The sequence below is a fragment of the Podarcis gaigeae genome, assembly GCF_964106915.1.
Source record: "Podarcis gaigeae genome assembly, chromosome: 7".
Lineage (NCBI taxonomy): Eukaryota > Metazoa > Chordata > Lepidosauria > Squamata > Lacertidae > Podarcis > Podarcis gaigeae.
Window position 1 is genome coordinate 87,670,024 of NC_139683.1, and position 20,924 is coordinate 87,690,947.

A 20,924-nucleotide genomic window follows, 5' to 3' on the forward strand; every position below is an offset into this window, starting at 1 on the left:
ATGGCATATCTTTTGTAGGCACGGCTGCATTTAGAATCCTGAATTATATAATATTTCCTTATTCAACGTGTGCATGTTGTGGCTGTTGCAAAATGGTATACTCAGCAGTCCTGTTAAATCTCGCAGAAGTGTATGCTTTGTGTCTTCCTCAAAGCTCAGTTTTGAGCAACTGAATACATTTAAATTGACTGCTTTAAAATATTTTCAAAACAGCAGGAACTTAAAAGAGAGGAGCCAGATATCCCCAATGGTTGACACTTAAAAATCACTATAATGCATCTTAAATCAAATAATTTATTAAGTAATTACATGTAAACACTTTATATTGACTAGCAAATACATTGCTCAAGTACTCCTCTTCCAACAACAAAGGAAAATACCCCCTTTATAAACAGAGTCAGACTGACTAAAGATATACATTCTACTGTACAGTGAATGTATATACAATTGACACTTTGATTTTCCTTATCTTATATTCATTTAAAGTGCAAAGGATATAAATTTGTTCAGCATTGCAAGACAGTGTCAATGGTAACTTTGGTCTATCAAGTGAAACTAGATAGCGGCCCCGACAGTATTTTTAAAAAGCAGAGAAACCAGACCTTGCAGGACAAATCTTAAAAAAAAATAAATTCCTTTTCTCATATAATTGAAAATATTTTTAGACAGGAAATATACTATTCTGAATAAATGAAACGAACATGTTTCTTAGTTACAATCTAGAGTTAGTAGTTACATACATACAATTACACAAATACATAAACCACAGAATGTCTGAACATTGCCCGACATTGCCCATTAGATCAAAATACAACAGTTATGAGATGGTAGCCAGGAATAATAAAAACAGGATAGCAGCCACTTACATAAATAAAAGCAAATATTTTTGCCTAGTTCAACATTCCAATCTTCTAATAAGTGTGTACTCTTACAGTGTATGCTTGTATGATAATTAAAACGTTACAGAAAAACATGACCACCAATGGATATTGGTACATCTAATAAAGAGTAACTAGCCAAATAATAATAATAATAATGCAGAGATCGGAGTACATCTAATAAAGATTAACTAGCAAAAAATAATAATGCAGAGACTTGAGAGATATAATTCTAGTCTTTCTTGAGAGATTTTTTCCCCCTGGTCTTTTCAGAAAACTCACATGTGAAAAAATACGCTACAGGTTTTGTCCTCATCTTCTGAAAAGAAAAAAAAAAGGAAAAGACGGCTTTGCACTGCTAAATCCTTCCATGCAATCATGTACGAGGTGCTCAACTATATGGAGAATAGTTAGCATAAACTGTGATCATGGCTGCACTCTCCCCATCAGCTGAAATTCCAGAGATGGCTGAACTGGCCTCTCTTCACAATGACATGTACCTTCATACAAGGCTGGGTGGAGGAGTGGCTCTTAGGGCTGGAAAGGGGGGCTCAGGGGTAAATTTAACAGCACCCTAAAATATGTTAGAGGACCAAGTGATTATCCATCTGCCTTTAATGCTCAGTGTAATAATGAAATCTTGGAATTCCAGGTTTATGTATGCAGGTACATAATCGTGTGAAGAAAGTGCTTCCGGGAACTAATGCTGTTTCCAGAGATGTCAACTGAATTCTTTGCCATTCATCTGAAATGTATAAGAAAGGTCCTTCAGTTTCACGCATAACTAGGATTGTCATATTTCAAAAAGTGAAAATCTGGACAGTTGTTGAGCTTTTTCAGGCAAAGTTTTTTTTGGGGGGGGTTGCCCAAAGTTGTGAAATCACAATAAAACAAGTTCTTTAGCTATTTTTAATGAAATCTACACTACTGACATGGGCTGCCATACGTCCGGATTTTCCTGGACATTTCAGCGATTTTCATCCGGACACTGTTTGCGAGGGCTGAATACCAACCGGCTATGTCCAGGAAGTTCTGGACGTATGGCAACCCTAGGCATAACTAATGCTGTTTTTACATGTAATGTAAATTACATGTAATGTAATTTACTACTACTACTACTACTACTACTACTACTACTACTACTAATAACAACGTAGGGTTTATTGTCCTCCTCCCTTGTTCTGATGTACCAGTAAACAAGATGAAATGCTTGAGCTGTGTACAGAATGCTAAAGTGCCACTTTTGTGCAAGATTTGCTATAAATCAAGGGTTTCCAAAAACAGGAAAAATAGGGACATGCCAGGCCAGAGGAACGTTGCAAGCTGATTTTAACTACCTGCTACTGGAGTAATGGAAGAAGCATAGAAGTATAGAAGGGGTTTCTCTCTATGTGTGTGTGTGTTGCATGAGAACTTATTTTTTTAACTGTTTTTCTGATGGCCTCTAATTATCAAAAATATTTAAATATTTGCTATTTCATTACTTCATATACAATTTCAAATTGGCTTGTTAACAACCACTCCATTTTTAAGATATGAGACAACTACTGAGCTTTAGCAAATGTGGGCTTTGGAATTCCATGTCTTAAGATATATATTATTATTATTTAGCCCCATGAGAAAAGTTTAAGAATTATACACAGAGCTACCTTGTTTCCTTTAAAATACTCATACAGTAATAATACTGATGGCAGAGCGTGGAAATGTGAAGTACCTTGAAATGATTTTACATGGACTATTCACATTAAACAATTAGATATTGACAGTGTTTTAAAATTACAATATAGACAGTAAAAAACCAAGACTGATATACACCATTAATATAATCTTCTTTCCCATTTGAAATTATGAAGGATTTGCTTATATAGGAAAGGCTAATACTGTAATAGTATTTTTGCTTTGCAATTTGTAAGTGCTGAAGATAATTTGTCATTGACTTTAAATAAGTGACTTCCCATGTGTGTTCCACAGTGGTAACGGGTTCTCCTCAAACCTTTTGAATGCTTTGAAGAAGGGCCGGTGTCAATTGCTCAGATTAAAGTTGTTGCCAATTATATTGCACAAAAATGGAGGCTGCAAAAGGGGAGGAAAGGGAGTTTTCAATTGGGATAGCGCAGTAAAGACTCAACAACACACTAGGATTTCACCCAAGGAATGAATGAATGTTGATTTGTGCTATCATCACAAATGTAGGGAACTCTACAGAGTGCTGCTCCCACATTCACAAAACTGGACAAACAACATGGTGAGGCAACAGGATCCTCCCTCCCTTGGTCCCATATTGACCTCTGCATATTGGATGTAACATATTAATCTGTGGCCCCCAGAAATGGTTGGAGTCAGCTCCCATCAGCTTCTGCCAGCATGGTCACTGGTCAGGGATGATGGAAATTGCAGGTCAGCAACATCTGGAGGGCCACAGACTCCCCATCCCTGGTATGAATGAGGCAGACATGCATAGAATCCTACACAGAATGACCAAGAGTAAGATTCCTGCTCCCACATGCACGGGGCTCTCTCTATGCGCACACAAAATTTAGGAAAGAATGCAAGTACATGGAGATATGGATGCATGATTTCACAGCCCCTCCGAGTGTGGAGGTTATCTTGTTTTGCAAGGTGATTCTGAAAGTATGTATGTATATATAGTAGAGACTTCCTTAGAAAGAACTGAAGCTAAATTACATACATTATTATATTATTGTGAGCAGCAACCTGCTTCTCTGATCCTCAGTTTCAAGTCATAGCAGAAGGTTGTACAATGCTGGCTAGTGTTAAAATCCTACTTTTATTTTTAAAAGAATTTCATTTTGGAAAAGAGACTTTAAGTCTGTATTCTGGAATTTACAACATACTTCTAACTTGTTTTCAGTCTGATGTTTAATTTTACATTTTCCTCCAAAAATCTAGACATGCTTCCATATTCTACATCTGTTGCTGAAGAAGAAACTGGTTCTCGCGCAAGCTCTCAGTTATAAAGATCTAAAACATCTGCATGGAAACAATTAAATTTCTGTAAAATATGTGCCAGGCTTCTTTACTAAAGTTATCCCAGTGTAAATTTTCTATGTTTAAAAGTATTTCCTAAAAGTTTAAAGGAGGAATTCAATGTGGTGCTAAGCATATAGCTTTGCCATTGCAAGCATTTCTGCAAACCATTCTAGGGGTTCTCCTGCCCCCCCCCCGGAGCAAATTTGGGGGAGTGCAGGGGGAGGGGGGAAGTCCTGTTGCATTAGTGGAAATCCTTGTGTGGACTTTTGTTGACGGGACTCGCTAGCTAAAATCCCACTTGTGATTTAGGTTCATACAGACTAGCAAAGTTCACTTATTTGAAAAGTGCTGCAAGTACAACAGAAGACAGAATACGACATGTTTGTCATTACCTTGAAGGCGATAGAATTTGTAAGTCAATGGGGGAGGACAGAAACAGGAAATGAAGACTGACCTTATAAACAAAGATATGTTTAGGGCTTCTGGTTTCAGGAATAAACCGATATTTACTGGTAAACGTCTGCCAAAAAAACAAAAATAGAAACATAAGATTACTGGTAAATATTGGTTTATGTGGAGTAGAAAAATTGTTCATATTCTTATTATTTAAAACTGCTAGAGAGATGAGAGGGTCTGATAAAGGTTACCATGCCTGAATTCTTTTGGGAAAGTACCGGTAATTGCCTCAAACCAGAAGCCGTCTGCTCATAGTGGGTAGTGGGACTCTGCACACCTAAATTTTCCAGACATCTTCAAGAGAACCTAATCATTCTGAATGATGCTTGAGACAGAGACAATTTCTTTCTGCCCCAATTCCGGAATGTCCAGTTATGATTTTGAAAATTCACTTTTATTATGATATATAAGAAATAAATATGAAACTTAATAAATAAATAATGCTTTTCTTTAAAGAAGCCTAATTCTGTTCATGTTATATACATAAAATGTATTTACATACAACTCATAATTCAGTTGAATTCAAATTAGTTTTATTTGCAGATGATATTCTTTTGTTTTTTTGAGAACCTCAGACTAGTATTCCCATCCTGATGTTTTTGGTAAAATATCTGGTTATTCTTTTAATTGGTCCAAACTGGAATTGATGCCAATAGGTCAAAAATCTGATTACACATTCATTCAAGGTATATCAATTCTGGATTAGTTCCAAGTCTATTAAGTATCTAGTTATGTTAATACCAAAAGATATATAACAGTTAGTCACAGTTAATATAAATAAATTAATAAAAAAGGTTTCTTCAGATATTGATAGGTGGGAGTGGCTGAACCCTACCCTTTGGGGAAAGGTGAATGTTCTCAAAATAAATATTATTGCCAGATTTATTTATATTCTGAGAGGACTTCCAGTTTTTATATCTGGATCATACCTTCAAAAGATAAAACTCCCTGTTTAGGAAACGTCTTTGAGGCTCAACAACACCAAGAACATTCTTGCAGAGAATGCAATTATAAATTCTGAATTTGGAATTATATCATTTTGCTTATTTACCATCAAATATTAAATATTGGAAACCTACTGTTGGGTCTTAATTTTCCAACATAGGCAACTCTAGAATATACAGATACAGCACCTTTGGTTGGTTGAACAATACTAGGATCAAAATATTTGAAATATCAGCTCACTCCAGCAACAACTAAGTCAGTTAGAAGGATATAAAATATATTGGAGGGGGGGATATTGATCCATTTTCACATGCCAAACTTACTTTGTGGGGAAACCCTACTCTAAAAATTGCAAAAAATACGGCAACATGGAAAAGTTGGATGGAAGCAGGTGTATTGACTCTGGACCAACCGATAGATGAGGAAGATTAATTTTATACCTATGCTATTTTAAGACAAAAATATCATCTATCAGAGGCTGCCCAATGGCAATATATTCCATTACAACATCTCTTAACAAGGGAGTTTGAGCTGGCAGCCCTCTCAGCGTCCAAGATACCTGAGATACTGGAGCAATTGGATGACTCATTCAAAACTAAAAAGCCAGTGATTACTTTTTAGAAATATGTATTGGCAATAAATAAGTTCCAATATGCAGACTTTAAGAAATGATTGGAATAAAGTATTGGAACTTCCAATACTACCCAGACAGTGGGAAAGTGTTTGTATGTTTGTACAGTGTTCTGTACTTACTAAGTTTTGAGAGAAAGTACTGGAGTGTGTAACTATGATTGTGCAGAAAAGATTAAAACTTTCAGAGAACATTATTTTGAACTATAAGTCTATGGTATGGAAATTAACAATGGGACAACGAAAATGGATTCTACGCACCCTAATTGTGGCCAAGAGATTGATACAGATGAATTGGAAGAATCAAGTTACGATATCCTTTAATCAATGGATTGACAGTATGACAACACTCACAACTTATGAGCTGCTTAGAGAAATAGGCTTTGCTTGGGTAAATATGACAACATTTGGAATGAGTTTATACAGAATGTAGTAGGCTATTAATATCTATATGTGTATTAGGATAATAACACTATATCACTTCATATAAGAATGTATGGGAGTATATTACACTGAATTTTTGTGTGTGTGTGTATATATATATATATATATATGCAGGTTTTGGTGTCCTCGGGTGTCTTCCCGTGTAAAAGTTGGGGTGTCTAGGCGACGTTTCGACGAGGTCTCACTCGTCATCTTCAGGCTGGTGCTTTCGGCTTCTTGTTACTGGAACAGAGCGGGATCTCAATGTTTGAGTTCCTATAAATACTGTAGAGGGGGTGTGGTGTCTAGCCTCCAATGTTCTGGGCAGAGAGGAAGTTCCCAGGCTAGTGTGCCTTTTCTTCTTTTGTTCCTTAATTACTTGAGAGATACCTTGAGTGATTTCTTGAGTGATATCCTGAGTACCACTTAGGTGGGTCATTAGGTGTGGATTAGTTGCTAAAGTCTTTGTGTCTTGACCTCTTGAACTTTGTGAAGAGTTTTCCTGAGAAGATGGCTGTATTGCACTTAGTTGTGCTTTGGCTTGGCTTCGTGTATAGGGGCGAGCTGTGGTTTTGTGGCTTGTGTCAGCCAGATCTGTGTAGGGATTGCAGGGGGGTGCAGCATCCGGAGGTGCCACCATGGATTGGCTACTGGATGGTGTCAGTAATTCATCTGTGGAGAGGGTCTGGGTTTGGGTCTGGTGTGGTTGATTGGTGTTGGCGTTCTGTGTGCCTCTGGATCTGGTGTCAGTTTTTGTGGGGAGGGCTAATTTCCAGATGTCTGGCAAGCGGGATGTGTCGTCACGCTTGTTCATGTTGTGAGGGTGTTTCTCTATCTCGATGGCTTCCATGATTATTCTCTTGTGGTGATGTTCCGTGTTAAAGAGCGATTTGGAATCTGCAAAATTAATTTCGTGTCCTGTTTCTTTCATGTGTTGGAAAAGAGAGGAAGTTTTTTCTTCTTTTTTGACGGCATTCTTGTGTTCTGCGATACGTGCATTTATTCGTCTGTTTGTTTGTCCAATGTACGTGGCTGGGCAGACTTTGCAGGGTATTTCATAGATCCCTTGGTTTTCCAACTGGATTTTATCCTTGGGGTTTCTGAGGATATTGGCTATTTTTTGGTTGGTGCAAAAGGCTGTTTTGATATTGTGTTTATGGAGGATTTTGCTAATTTTATCTGTAGTGCCCTTGATATAAGGAAGGAGGGCCATGCCATTGTTTTCTTCTGTGTCTTGGTTTTTGGGGGGTGTTTCCTTTTGGATTAGCTTCGTAATCCTGTTTTGCTGGTATCCATTGGCAATTAACACATTTGAGAGATTCTGTAACTCAGTTGTATGAAATACCCTGCAAAGTCTGCCCAGCCACGTACATTGGACAAACAAACAGACGAATAAATGCACGTATCGCAGAACACAAGAATGCCGTCAAAAAAGAAGAAAAAACTTCCTCTCTTTTCCAACACATGAAAGAAACAGGACACGAAATTAATTTTGCAGATTCCAAATTGCTCTTTAACACGGAACATCACCACAAGAGAATAATCATGGAAGCCATCGAGATAGAGAAACACCCTCACAACATGAACAAGCGTGACGACACATCCCGCTTGCCAGACATCTGGAAATTAGCCCTCCCCACAAAAACTGACACCAGATCCAGAGGCACACAGAACGCCAACACCAATCAACCACACCAGACCCAAACCCAGACCCTCTCCACAGATGAATTACTGACACCATCCAGTAGCCAATCCATGGTGGCACCTCCGGATGCTGCAACCCCTGCAATCCCTACACAGATCTGGCTGACACAAGCCACAAAACCACAGCTCGCCCCTATACACGAAGCCAAGCCAAAGCACAACTAAGTGCAATACAGCCATCTTCTCAGGAAAACTCTTCACAAAGTTCAAGAGGTCAAGACACAAAGACTTTAGCAACTAATCCACACCTAATGACCCACCTAAGTGGTACTCAGGATATCACTCAAGAAATCACTCAAGGTATCTCTCAAGTAATTAAGGAACAAAAGAAGAAAAGGCACACTAGCCTGGGAACTTCCTCTCTGCCCAGAACATTGGAGGCTAGACACCACACCCCCTCTACAGTATTTATAGGAATTCAAACATTGAGATCCCGCTCTGTTCCAGTAACAAGAAGCCGAAAGCACCAGCCTGAAGATGACGAGTGAGACCTCGTCGAAACGTCGCCTAGACACCCCAACTTTTACACGGGAAGACACCCGAGGACACCAAAACCTGCATTCCTGTACCCGTGAAAATCTACGAAAGCAAATATATATATATATATATATATATTACACATCTTTGTTCTTTTTTTCTCACTTCCCCCCTTCCCCCCTTCCCTCCTCCATATCACTTATTTATAACTGAAATTATTTCAATAAAATATTATTACAAATAATAACAACAAGACCTCTATCTAGAAGCATCGTAGGGATTCATCCGTCTCTCATCTGGGAAGCCATTGTGTCCCTGAAAACTGAGCTAAGAGATGACGGCTTCTTCCAGCCCATAAATAGTTTGCTAAAGAACCTCCGGAACCATATGAAGGCCAATCTCCAACATTCTTCCACACTCTAGTGGCCAAGAAATACAACACAGAATAGGACCGCTGTTCACAGAAGGAGGCTGGATTCTCAGTAACTGGGGATGCGAGAAGGTGTGAGTCCCTTTACTTTCTTCCATATAAGTTAATGGTAGTTGTTACTTTTACCTCACAGGAGGAAAGTGCTGCAATTGGAAAGATTGCTGCGGGGAGAGGAAAACCCGTCCCGACTCATACAGAGTTAGATGTGCTTTCATGTACAGAATGCAAAACTGATGCAGTGCACCTTCTCAGAGGTCCGTGCAAAATACAAGCCACATGCATCCCAAAACATTGGACATTCCCCCCCCCCCCCAAATGTTGGTGAAACCCTAAGATTCTATGATTCTATAAAAACTAATAATCTTAATTATTGTCTTTTAAATTTAGCCTCCACCCCCAAAAATTCTGAGCCCCTAAACTGTAGTTTAATTCAATTGTGCATAAATTCAGGACTAAAGCAACCCAACACACAGGGCAGGTCTCAACCCCAAATTAGTCATTGCTCCAGGCAATGTGATGGCTGATTGGAAAACTGTGGCGGGGGTTCCAAACCACCCTGTTGCCATGGCCAGACCACCTCCTGGTGAACTTTTGGTATCCCTCCCTGCATGGCTAAAAGACCTAATCACATAGTTTGTTCCTGAAAATGTATGGCATCTGAGAATTCCTGAATGATATGAAGCAGGATTAGCCTCTCCATGCTGCTTGACTACAGCCTGCTAGTTGGGACTGATGGGAGTTGTAGCTATGTTTTAGGGGACTTTTCCTGTACAGTGGTACTTCGTGTTACAGACGCTTCAGGTTACAGACTCCGTTAACCCAGAAATAGTACCTCGGGTTAAGAACTTTGCTTCAGGATGAGAACAGAAACCGTGAAAACTCCAAGGTGGCTTTCACCACTGGAAGCTAAGGCCCGGAAAAGGCTCAATATGGAGGCCAAATGGCCAAAGTATTGGGAAATATTAGAAAAAGATGGGGACAATTGGAAATTGCAGAGTCAGGAGAAAATGAAAGACAAAGTCCGAGATTGGTTACATTATGCCCAGATTAAAGAAGTTTTTAAACTAGACAAAAAGTTAGGTTTCCAGGTGGAAAAATCGAAGTTAGAAACAGAACTGTTAGAGCCTAAGACTAAAGTACTTTCAAGAATGTATAACTTGCTGTTGAAATGGAACACACAAGATGAAACGGTTAAATCGGCAATGATAAAGTGGGCACAGGACATTGGGTATAATATTATGTTTGAGGACTGGGAAAAGTTGTGGACTACTGGGTTGAACTTTACTGCATGTAATGCTCTGAAAGAAAATGTAATGAAAATGATATACAGATGGTACATGACCCCAGTCAAACTTGCAAAAATATACCACTTGTCTGATAATAAATGTTGGAAATGTAAAGAAAATGAAGGAACATTCTTTCACCTTTGGTGGACCTGCCCTAGAGTGAAGGCTTTCTGGGAAATGATATATAATGAGCTGAAAAAGGTATTTAAGTATACCTTTCTTAAGAAACCAGAGGCCTTCCTTTTGGGTATTGTCGGCCAAGGGGTGTTAAAGAAGGATCGAACTTTTTTTATGTATGCAACAACAGCAGCAAGGATACTTGTCGCAAAGCACTGGAAAACCCAAGATCTACCCACACTGGAAGAATGGCAGATGCAACTGATAAACTACATGGAACTGGCCGAGATGACTGGCAGAATTCGAGACCTGGGAGAAGAAACCGTAGAAGAGGACTGGAAAAAATTCAAGATTTATTTGCAAAAATATTGTAAACTGTATGAATGTTAAGCAGGATGCTTGTTTTTTAGACAAATTGGCACCACTAAAACAGACGAAGCAAACTATGAAGATAAGATAAACATAAGGAAAGAAACAATTTTTTAGATAATTATTAGGTTAAGTTTAATTTTTTTCTTTAAGGATTGGAATAAATATATCTAAAATTTGAAACATATTATTGAAAATCAGATAGTAAGGATGGAGAGAAGGGAATAAATTGTTGTTTTAATTTTATTAAATTAGAACATAGGAGCGCAAGATATGAGGAAGTCCAGAAGCGATAAGAAAATGTGTCAGCATATGCAATGTTTTTGTTTATCTGTTTGTTGTAATTGAAAAACTGTTAATAAATATTTTTATTTTTTTTAAAGAAAGAGAACAGAAACCGTGCTCCGGCGGCACGGCAGCAGCAGGAGGCCCCATTAGCTAAAGTAGTGCTTCAGGTTAAGAACAGTTTCAGGTTAAGAACACACCTCCGGAACGAATTAAGTTCTTAACCTGAGGTACCACTGTAGACAGAACTGGTGATCCTGTCAATGACCTAGTACCCCCCTGAAATGAGGATTTGTGATGAGCTATTGACATGGTCGCTTCTGAGCAGCCTCCCTGGTATTCTGGGGAACTTCACAAAATAAAATGATCCAGAAGATGGCTAGAGAGGAAATGGCACAAGACATGAATGATCTGAAGTTGATCAAACTTGAGTGAGAGCACATAGTTGCACCTATTGCATGGCAGCAAGGAAAGCAAATTCGGCTTATTTTGCTTCCACTACATCCAGTTGAGCTTTGCAGAGCAGCCAGGGGGCTATTATCTGCCCCTATGGATGGAGCAATAAAGTCCTTTGTAACCTGCTGAGAATTATTTCTAAGGCACGTGAAGAAAGTTGCTTGCATCTGTAGCAACCTTGATGCTTCTCTTATTTTAGTTGTTGAGGTGTGTAATGCGCCAACTGAGCAAGTGTTGTGGGATCAGTTTCTGTTACAGCAGCCTGGTGACAATGTGTCCAACAACTTAACCTCACAACTCTTGCCCATCTTGCTTAAGTGGAGCTACCTTATAGGTTCAGGGTGTGCTAATGTGCTGTTAAATGAGGGACTGGTGCCTACCGCCCTGAGGAACGCAGTAGCATGGCCACTTCAAAGAAGCAGATCCACTCAACCCTGGATCCAATAGTATATGACTTCTGTCTGATCACAAATATCCCCGTCCTGTGGAAATTGCTTGAGAAGGTAGTGGTGGATCAACAACAGGCACTCTTGGAGGCAACTGATTATCTTGACCCTTGCCAATCTGGTTCCAACCTAGCTTTGGCATCAAATCAGTCCTGGTCACCCAGCTGGATCACATTTATTGAGAAATGGTCTGGGGGAGTGTGACTCTGCTACACTTGATCTCCTACCAGCTTTTCATATTATCAACCATGGTATCTGCCTGGATCAGAGGCACTCTTTTTCAGTGGTTCCACTCCTATTTGCAGGACCAGTTCTGAAGAGCCGCACTGGGCGACTACGTGTTAGTCCCCATATATAACATCTATATGAAGCCTCATGGCATGGTTATTAGGGGATTTAGAGCATCAAATCTTTCAGTATGTTGGAAACACTCAGTTCTAGTACTCTATAGTATCTGAATCAGGAGTGGGCATGCAATTCCTGAGCCAGTATCTGGATGAAGTGGGAGAGGGTCAAAAGACTGAGATTAAATCCTGGCAAGATGGAGGAATTGTGTGTGAGTTGCTCCTGGATCCAGGAAATTGCCTATTTGCCTGTTCAGGATAGGGTCACAAACCTTTTGAAGGAGCAGCCTCGTAGTTGATTCATCTTTGCCACTAGAGACTCATGTGGCTTCAGTAGCTGAAAGTATCTTCTACCAGGTTTGGCTAGTATACCAGCTATGGCCATTGCTCAACAGGGATAATCTGGCCATGGTGGTTCATATGCTGGTAAACCTGAGATGTGATTACTGGAATGCACTCTATTTGAGACTGCCCTTGAGGATGAGCTGGAAGCTCCAGTTAGCTAAAATCCTGCTGAGAGGTTACCATCATCAGCACATTACACCTTTCTTAAGCATCTGCACTGTCTGCCTATATAAGAATAACAATATTATTATTTATACCCCACCCATCTGGCTATTGTATGGGGCCAAGTTGGAAGGCAGTCTCTGAAATAACAAGAATGTTTGAAAACTATCTATTCATGACTAAAACAGGGAACTATAACCTTGATCACACAAACTATCACACATCATTGTAACATAAAGAGCAGTACTACAAAGTCAAAAGCTTAAGTGCCATGCAGATAAGATACAAGACTTTACAACACACTTAGTAGCTGCCATGGACTGGCTGGATGCAAAGGAGTGGTAGGAGACATCAGTTGGGGAACCCCCTGGAGAACCAAGCCTAGGAAATTAGTGGTGGGGTGAAAGGGAGAAACAGCAGACTGGAAGGAGGCATCAGCTGCAGAAGAGGTGGCAGGCTTTAGTGAACAGGAAGAGGCTACGGCAGAGAGCAGTTTGCACTCTGAGGCTGAAGCAGAAGCCGGAGGGGAGGGTGGTCAAGAGACAAAGTTGAGACAGGCTGCTGAAGAATCCAGTGAGTCCCCCACCTCCTGCTGCAACCAGCTCCTCTCCTCCCTAGTCTCCTAGAACTCTCCTAGAACTCAATGAAATGGGCAGAGCAGAGGATGCTTGCGCACAGAAACCACCTGAGACAGTGTGGGAAAGACCCAGAAGAGGAGGAGTCCTACTGAGCACTGGGAAGGCTCACCTTCCATCCTCACAACGGCTTCATCAGGGCAAGACTTCCTAGAAAGAGTTTCTGAGAATGCTAGGCCCGAGCTGTGCTTCTTTCCTCGAATAATGAGTTAGCTTCACTGGCAAGTTATTGCTTTGTTGAAGATCTACAGCCCTGACAGTAGTTGGCAAGACATGGATAATTGCCTTCCTTAGAGAAACACTACAGCAAATCTAATTTGCATGGAGGAAGGCATAGAAAACTACAGCACACTCATCTAAGTTGGGAGGGAGGGAGGGGGGGGAAAAGAGAGAGAGCGAGAGCGCAAACCATCTCCCAGATCCTGTCCAGCCACGATGAATCCTGCTGCTGCCTTCCAGTGTTTCACTATTTCCATAAGGGCAGACACCAGAGCCTTATGTACTATTAAATAAATTCTGCACTATCTATTGACAGAAGAGCCGGCATCAGATCAGAGATTATATTTCTGAGATTCTACTCAAAATCTATATGATATCCTGAACTCAAAATAGACCCCTGGCTTCCCTCCTCTATAATGCATATCTTTATCCCTATTCCAGAATGCAGGATGAAGTAGGAAAATAATAATATGGGATGGCTGGGTGGGGGGCAGAAACCCGGCCCAGTGCTTCCAAACCTTTAGTATACATTCAGGAATGGGTTCCCCATGCTGCACAAAGCAAATCAGGAAAGGGTAAGGGTACCCATGGGACAACTTTTGACCCTCTAAAAATGTGAACTATTTGCTTCAATTGTTGTAACCAATTAATTTCGCCAACACTAAACCTTCTTTGTCACAGGTACCTTTGCTGATTTGGCTAAACTTCAGTCAACAAGGCAAACAATAGGGGTGACAGGGGGCACCCCTGCTTAGTGCGCTATGGGGATTTACACCAGGGAAGACAGGCCCATTCATTCGAATTGTTGCTGTTGTGACTGAATAGAGCTGTTGGATTGAACAGATACATTTATCGCCAAACCCCCTTGTCCATTCAATACGATCTAATACCTTAATGATATCCACTGAGAACAGTACTGCTGGGATTCTGTATAACCACATTCAGCACCATTCTGATGGAGTCTGCTATATTCTACCTAGGGATAAAACAAGTTTCATCAGGGGAAATATAGTCACTGATGAAAACATTCAGTTTGAGGACCATCACTGCTGATAGCAATTTGTCATCTTTGTTTATCAGTGCTATGGGATAGTAAAAGGCCACAAGGGCCACTGACTAGGCTTCAAGAGAACCACAATTTTAGATTGCTTACCCATGTCTGGTATGGTAGCCCACTCAAGAATCTTATTGAGCAGCTTGCTCAGCCATGAGGTCAGCTCAGCTCAGAAGGTCTCATAGAAGCCCCCCACTGAAACCATTCAAACCCAGGCAATTTCTGTTCTTTCATCATTTTACATCTTCAGTATAGGCTGGTTCAAGAACTTTCTGTGCTCACCTGACAGAACTCTGAGGTGCACCCTCAACAAATAAGCATTTATGGATTTATGCATCTATGTATTTATGCACCTAAGCATTGTCCAAGGAGTAGAGGGCAGCACAGAATTTGATACCTCCTCTGTCTTAGCTTCACAACACACTTTCCCCTAATGCCTCTTACTAAGCTTCTGGGCTTTTTCTTCTTTAAGGCATGAGCCAGCAGTTTGAAGCATCTGTCTCCAAACTCTATTTACTTTACTTTTTGTTTTCATACTGCAAAAGCCATCACCCATTGTGCTTATTGTCTCATGACTTGAGGAGAGTTGGCATGAAGCTGCCATTAAGCTTGTGTGCAGGCCCTGCCCCCAACCCAAGTAATCATTTCCTAAGATTTGCCCCCAAAGGCAGAGCTCCTGGATGCTGTTGGCAGGAGACTGAAGCTGGCTGGTAATGGCACATTTCCAAAAAGGAGAACCAAAAGTTATTCTGCCTGGTCCTGATAAATGCCTACACCGTGAGCTACACTATGGTTCAAACTGCTATGTTAAAAACATAAACCATACCTCTGCCATACTGACTGTGGGACTACATCACAACTTCTGCAACCCAGGGTATTATACAGACATTGCCAAGATGTTTCTGCAGCACCAGAGGCAGACGGTTATAATATATAAAAACCTTAGCCTTCTTTCTATTGCGTGCCAAAAACAAGTCGTGGCAATGCCAGCATTTGGGATCAGAGTGTCAGAAAGTTAATTAACCTTAAACTACAAAAGTTATCCCCCCACACCAGAAATCTATGGGCACAATACAAGTCCTCACTTCCACAGTCCCGTTCTCAGTTCATAACTATGTCTGGAGTACTCTGGATTCTGCTTCAGTGCAAGGATTTGAGTACCACCTGATTTAGCTCTGTAATGCCAGCTGGTAGTTTCATGACACTAATCTTGGTTAAAAAAGAAAACAACACCAAACATATACACTAGTAATCTGACAAGTGCACCATGCTCATTCTTTTTTGCATACTGACTTAAACAGTTGTTTCTTGTGCACAATGCCATGAGTAGTAAATTAGCCCCACTCAAAAGCAAGCTGTTACAAAATTGGTCAAAACAGCCTTGATATTTCCTTACTATAGAAACTACACAGCCTACCACGTAACCAAGAATATCAACACAATTGATGGACATCCTGATTTGTCACCAGAAATTAGAATAAATGTAGTCTCATTTCCAAATTGATCCAACTGAAAGGAAGTCAGAGGAATCCATATGATCTTAGCACTAATGGAAGGCCAAGAAGGTGCTGGCAGCTTCTTTTCCTACTATATACATGGATGTCTAAAAAGGCCTGCTCTGTCCCACATCCTTCAAAGGCCATGTCTATGGTGAAGTTTTATTTCCTCGGAAATAATGGCTTATCTTTGAACTACTTGTTAGCATCTTCATAGCATTTATAGTGGAATTTGCATTTATCTTATTGATTGCTTTTAATAGTAATGCAAGCCGCCATCCCAAACATTTTATTTTATTTTCAAGGAAGCTCACCAGCTTCCCATTAAAGGACATTTTCCCTTCTCTGAGCATTTTCTCTTCTAGATTCCCTTCTTTTGACAGCCTCGCAAGTTAAAGTAATGAATATACTGTACTTGGGACAGGAAAAGTCTGCCTTTTAAGTTCTGATTCCATATACCTCCAGATACAAGATGATGGACACTTACAGAAACATTAGTAGTATGGGCAACCCCCCATTTATGGGCATTATGTTCCGAGGCACCACGCATATATGTGAAACTGTGTATATTTGAAACACCATTGGCAAAGCCTGAAGAAACCTCTAAACCTCTGGAAATCCTTGAAAACACCTTTAAAAACCAGCAGCACTTACCAGACGTTAAATTCCGTCAAACTCCACCGCTCCCTCCAAACCTCCTTGCTCAAACTCCAACTCTGCACAGGTCTCAGCAGTCGGTGCAAGGGTTTGTGGGATTGATAGGTACAGTTTTCACACCTTTCGGACCTTTCTGGACTCTTTTAGGAGCATTTTTTGCCATCTGGCACAATGCACGTATGCGCAGCCACACACATACTGAATGTGCATAAACAGGAGGGGGGCCCTGCATTCCTGCTGTTCATCTAAACTTCCATGCACAATTGGACTTTTGAATTGGCACAATAACTTCCTCCTCTTAAATACCTGGGGTCTAGTATTCAAAAATTCCACTGCTTCTTAGCACCATTACTAGGAAAAATAGGAAGTTATTTTCATAAAGCTCAGTTGGGTGGGGCTTACATCCAAAAAACATAGTTAGGATGAGACTATAAAAATTATATTATCAGTGAAACACACCTATGAATAATTGTTTCATTCAAAACCTGACATTTAAGAAATATATGTTTTGGAACCTTGTAATTCACCACACCACAGAAGAGGAACCTGCTGCAATATTCTTGAAATTTTTTACATAATCTAAGATTCCAAAAGGAGGGAAATTTAAACCACGTTTTAGGTGGGCATAGAAATTAGGTGGTCAGAAAAATATGGGATTCCTGAACCTCAAAGCATTTAAAAACCAAGCAAAAAAACTGCTCTTACTCCACCGTTCTTGACTAATTTTTTCTCAAAGAGGTAGCTACTCCTTGATTTTGTACTGATATACAATTTTTCTCAATTCTTTAAAGAACAGAATTTTCATACTTTGTATTGCTAAAGCTCATCAATCTAAGCACTATATAATATCATCAGAAATTGTATAACAGCAAAAGCAAACCAAGACTTTGCCCAGAGTCTTGCAGTCTACAGACGTGATATGCTAAGTAACACACACAAACTGAAATATTCAACTACAGTGGTACCTCGGGTTATATACGCTTCAGGTTACAGACTCCGCTAACCCAGAAATAGTGCTTCAGGTTAAGAACTTTGCTTCAGGATAAGAACAGAAATCTTGCTCCGGCGGCGCAGCAGCAGCAGGAGGCCCCATTAGCTAAAGTGGTGCTTCAGGTTAAGAACAGTTTTAGGTTAAGAACGGACCTCCGGAACGAATTAAGTACTTAACCCAAGGTACCACTGTATTCTACAAGTTACTATGCAATTCAGTTTGAAGCTTTTATGACCAGAGATTGTAGGACTTTTGCAGTTAGTAAACTTGGAAAGATCGCCCCTAAAACAGCAACTGACAAAAACACAAAACTCATTTTAAGAAGAGTTGCATAAATCTATCAAGCCTAGGCTAAACTAACATATTAATACCTACTGACAAAAATATTTAGGGTCTGTGCCCCTGCTCTCTGCATGGCTATTCCCCCATAAACCTCTAAAAGCTTTCCCCTTCCACGCCATGCAACTAAGTTCACTTTTGCCTTCCAAAGCCCATTTCTGAAAGCACTTCTCTTGTTCCGCAGTCCTACTATGCACCTGTTTCCAGCTTCACCTCTACACTGCCCCTCCTTTTGTGTAACCCCCCCCCCTGCACACAAACCACCCTCAAGGCCACATCCTGCATCTTCTTCCTCTCACACATGGCAACTATGCAGTACCCTTTGCACATTCTTCCCAACTAAGAAGCTACCAACCCCTCCTATTCCCCAGACCCTTTCATCTCCCTGCTTTCTTCTTCAACCCCATTCCATTTTTACCTTCACTCCCTTTTTTCTTCCACCCTCCTTACTTTTCTCAACTCTCCCTTGCACACAAAGAAAACCCATTTCCATCTATTGTGTCGCAGATAGCTCAGTTCCGCTCCCCCTAACATTGATCCTGCCCCCAATGTTAGTCCGACATGCCGCCACCTCTCCAGTTGTGCTCTCCTGCTCCCTTTGCACATACACAACACTTTCACCCTCATCCTTTTTTCAGTTCTCTCTTGCACACAGACCTTTCTCACTTTCATGCCTCCTCCTCTCTCCCAATTCTGCAGCTTCCTTTGCCTGCACACCTCATGCTGATAAATGATCCTGTAAGATGAATAGAATCCTAAGAGCAAGGCTGCCAGTTAGCTTATTCAGTTAGAGCATGTTAGGTTCGGCTGATGGATGTTGTACATACAGGCGACTCCCCACTCACACTTGTTCTACTTGTGCTCAACTGCACATATGTGTGGTGCCAGGAAATGATTAGATAATTCAATTCAAAACCAGTAATGGCGGGAGAGAGCTGGAGAGTCCTCATGGCTTGCAAGGAGACCCAAAGAGAGCTTCAGTGGGGACGGAGGACACACTGAAGAGACTGGAGGTGCAGCAGGGCTTTGTGTAGGGGAGCAAAGCCTCCTTTGCTTTCCCACAATCCTCTAGCGTCCTGCTGGCCCCAGAGCTTCAATTCTAGATGTCAATATTTTTGGATACAGTATTTTTGGTATGGATTGGAGAGCGGCAGAGAGGGGGTTTAGAGTGCTCCCCACTTTACACAATTTCACTTATCTGTGCAGGAGCCCAGAACATAACCCCTGTGTAAGCGAGGAGTCGCCTGCATATGTGTTTGCTTGCTAATAAAATATCTTCTGAAGTACTACATAGACTCTGGTACTTCATCCTGAAGACAGCACAGTGTACCATGGAATGTTTGAGGGCTCCACATCCTTTATCTCTCTCACATGAGGCAGTTGAGGACTGGAAAAGGGAGAATTTTAAAACAGCCCTTGTTTTCTTTCTCCCTGTACTCAAAGAACAGGCAGAAGTTTGAATAAAGCAGGGGAGGAGGGAGACTGAGGGGTTGCTGTTTTAAATAAAAAGTTTAACAAGGAGAAAGAGTAGAGATAGGTACAACACAGGCGCTAACACCAAAAGTTAACATAACAGAGCCTTTCCAAACTCCCTTCTCACTGTACTCAGACCTTGTTGTAAACTGCCACTCTCGGCCTCACCAGTATCACCCCTGCCAAGCCCTGGCTGTCCCCCCCCCCTCTTAGTTTTCCCTCCAATGATGCAGAGCCCTCAGATATTGCATTGCATTGAAAGGGACTTCACACAAGCTTCTGCCACTGTTTCCTCCATCCCTGCTTTACTCATACTTTCCCCTTGTCAGTGTCTCTCCATTCTTACTCCCATGCCGTGGCCACTGGTGTTGTGCAACATGCCTTCCCTTTTTCTCCTCTCCCCTGACTTCCTTCAAATCCAGGACTGTGACGTGGTACTGCAACCCTCCAATGAGGGCCATACCATGGCAGCCTTACATTTTTATGTATATAGGAAGAAACATAATTTGATTTGCATTCAGCACACTATTTTAGAATGGACAACGGTGGTCAATCGAAGGCAAATCCTTGAGTACCGTAAGTTCACCAGTATAAATATCCTCTGCATTCAGTACCTCTGGTGTCCAGCAAATACAAAAAGCTCCAAGAATCTCAAGCCACCTCTATAGGGAAATCAATGGTTGTTTGCCTGACTTACAAATCCACAAAGTGGATTTTTGGGTGAAAATTGGGCAGAGTTATTGGTTTCTTAAGGAGCCTGGAACTATGAAAACAAAACTCAAATTTGAATATCCTTATGACCTGAGCCTAAAAATATGAACGTCTGAAATTCAAAATAGCCAAATTACAACCCCATCTACAACCCAGGTTAGGTTGACTATTTTTCTTGAAACATTTGTTCCAAATCATTACAGTAGTTACAATAAGACTAAATCAGCTTTAGTTATATAGCAGTTATCGATAAAGGCCCACGATAGTCTAAGCAAGGCCATTGATCCATCTGAACTCTATATAGTTCAGTTAACAGGGATACACATAAAATTATACTTTCACTTGATGCTTCCTTCTGCTGTTTCCAAGTCTGACAAAAGAGCGATTTGCATATATGCTTGAAGTTACTTTAGATCCTCCCTCAACAAGCTAATTATTCATATTCAAATTAAATATGGTACCAACACACAAGCTCACAGAAACAGATGCCATTAAGGATGTTTGTTACAAAAAACCCTTTGGGTTGTTAGAAAAATTGCAACTTTTCATCTACTTAAACAAAATTATAAATGCCATTGTTATAAAGTTTACCTCTCAAAGGAGGC

General features: G+C 40.6%; 1 protein-coding gene across 3 annotated transcripts in view; it reads right to left on the reverse strand.

The window, feature by feature from the left end:
- Positions 1-280: 280 nt before the first annotated feature.
- The window catches only part of PURA (purine rich element binding protein A), a 29,622-nt gene continuing 8,978 nt past the window's right edge, over positions 281-20,924 (reverse strand). The window contains exons 2-4 of one of the 3 annotated variants that reach the window (XM_083748680.1): positions 4,324-4,389; positions 2,872-2,951; positions 281-1,623 (exon numbers count right to left, since the gene is read on the reverse strand). The gene's annotated coding sequence lies outside the window, so the exon portion shown is untranslated. The remainder of the gene's footprint in view (positions 1,624-2,871; positions 2,952-4,323; positions 4,390-20,924) is intronic. The other 2 variants (XM_083748679.1, XM_083748681.1) reach the window with 2 other exon arrangements.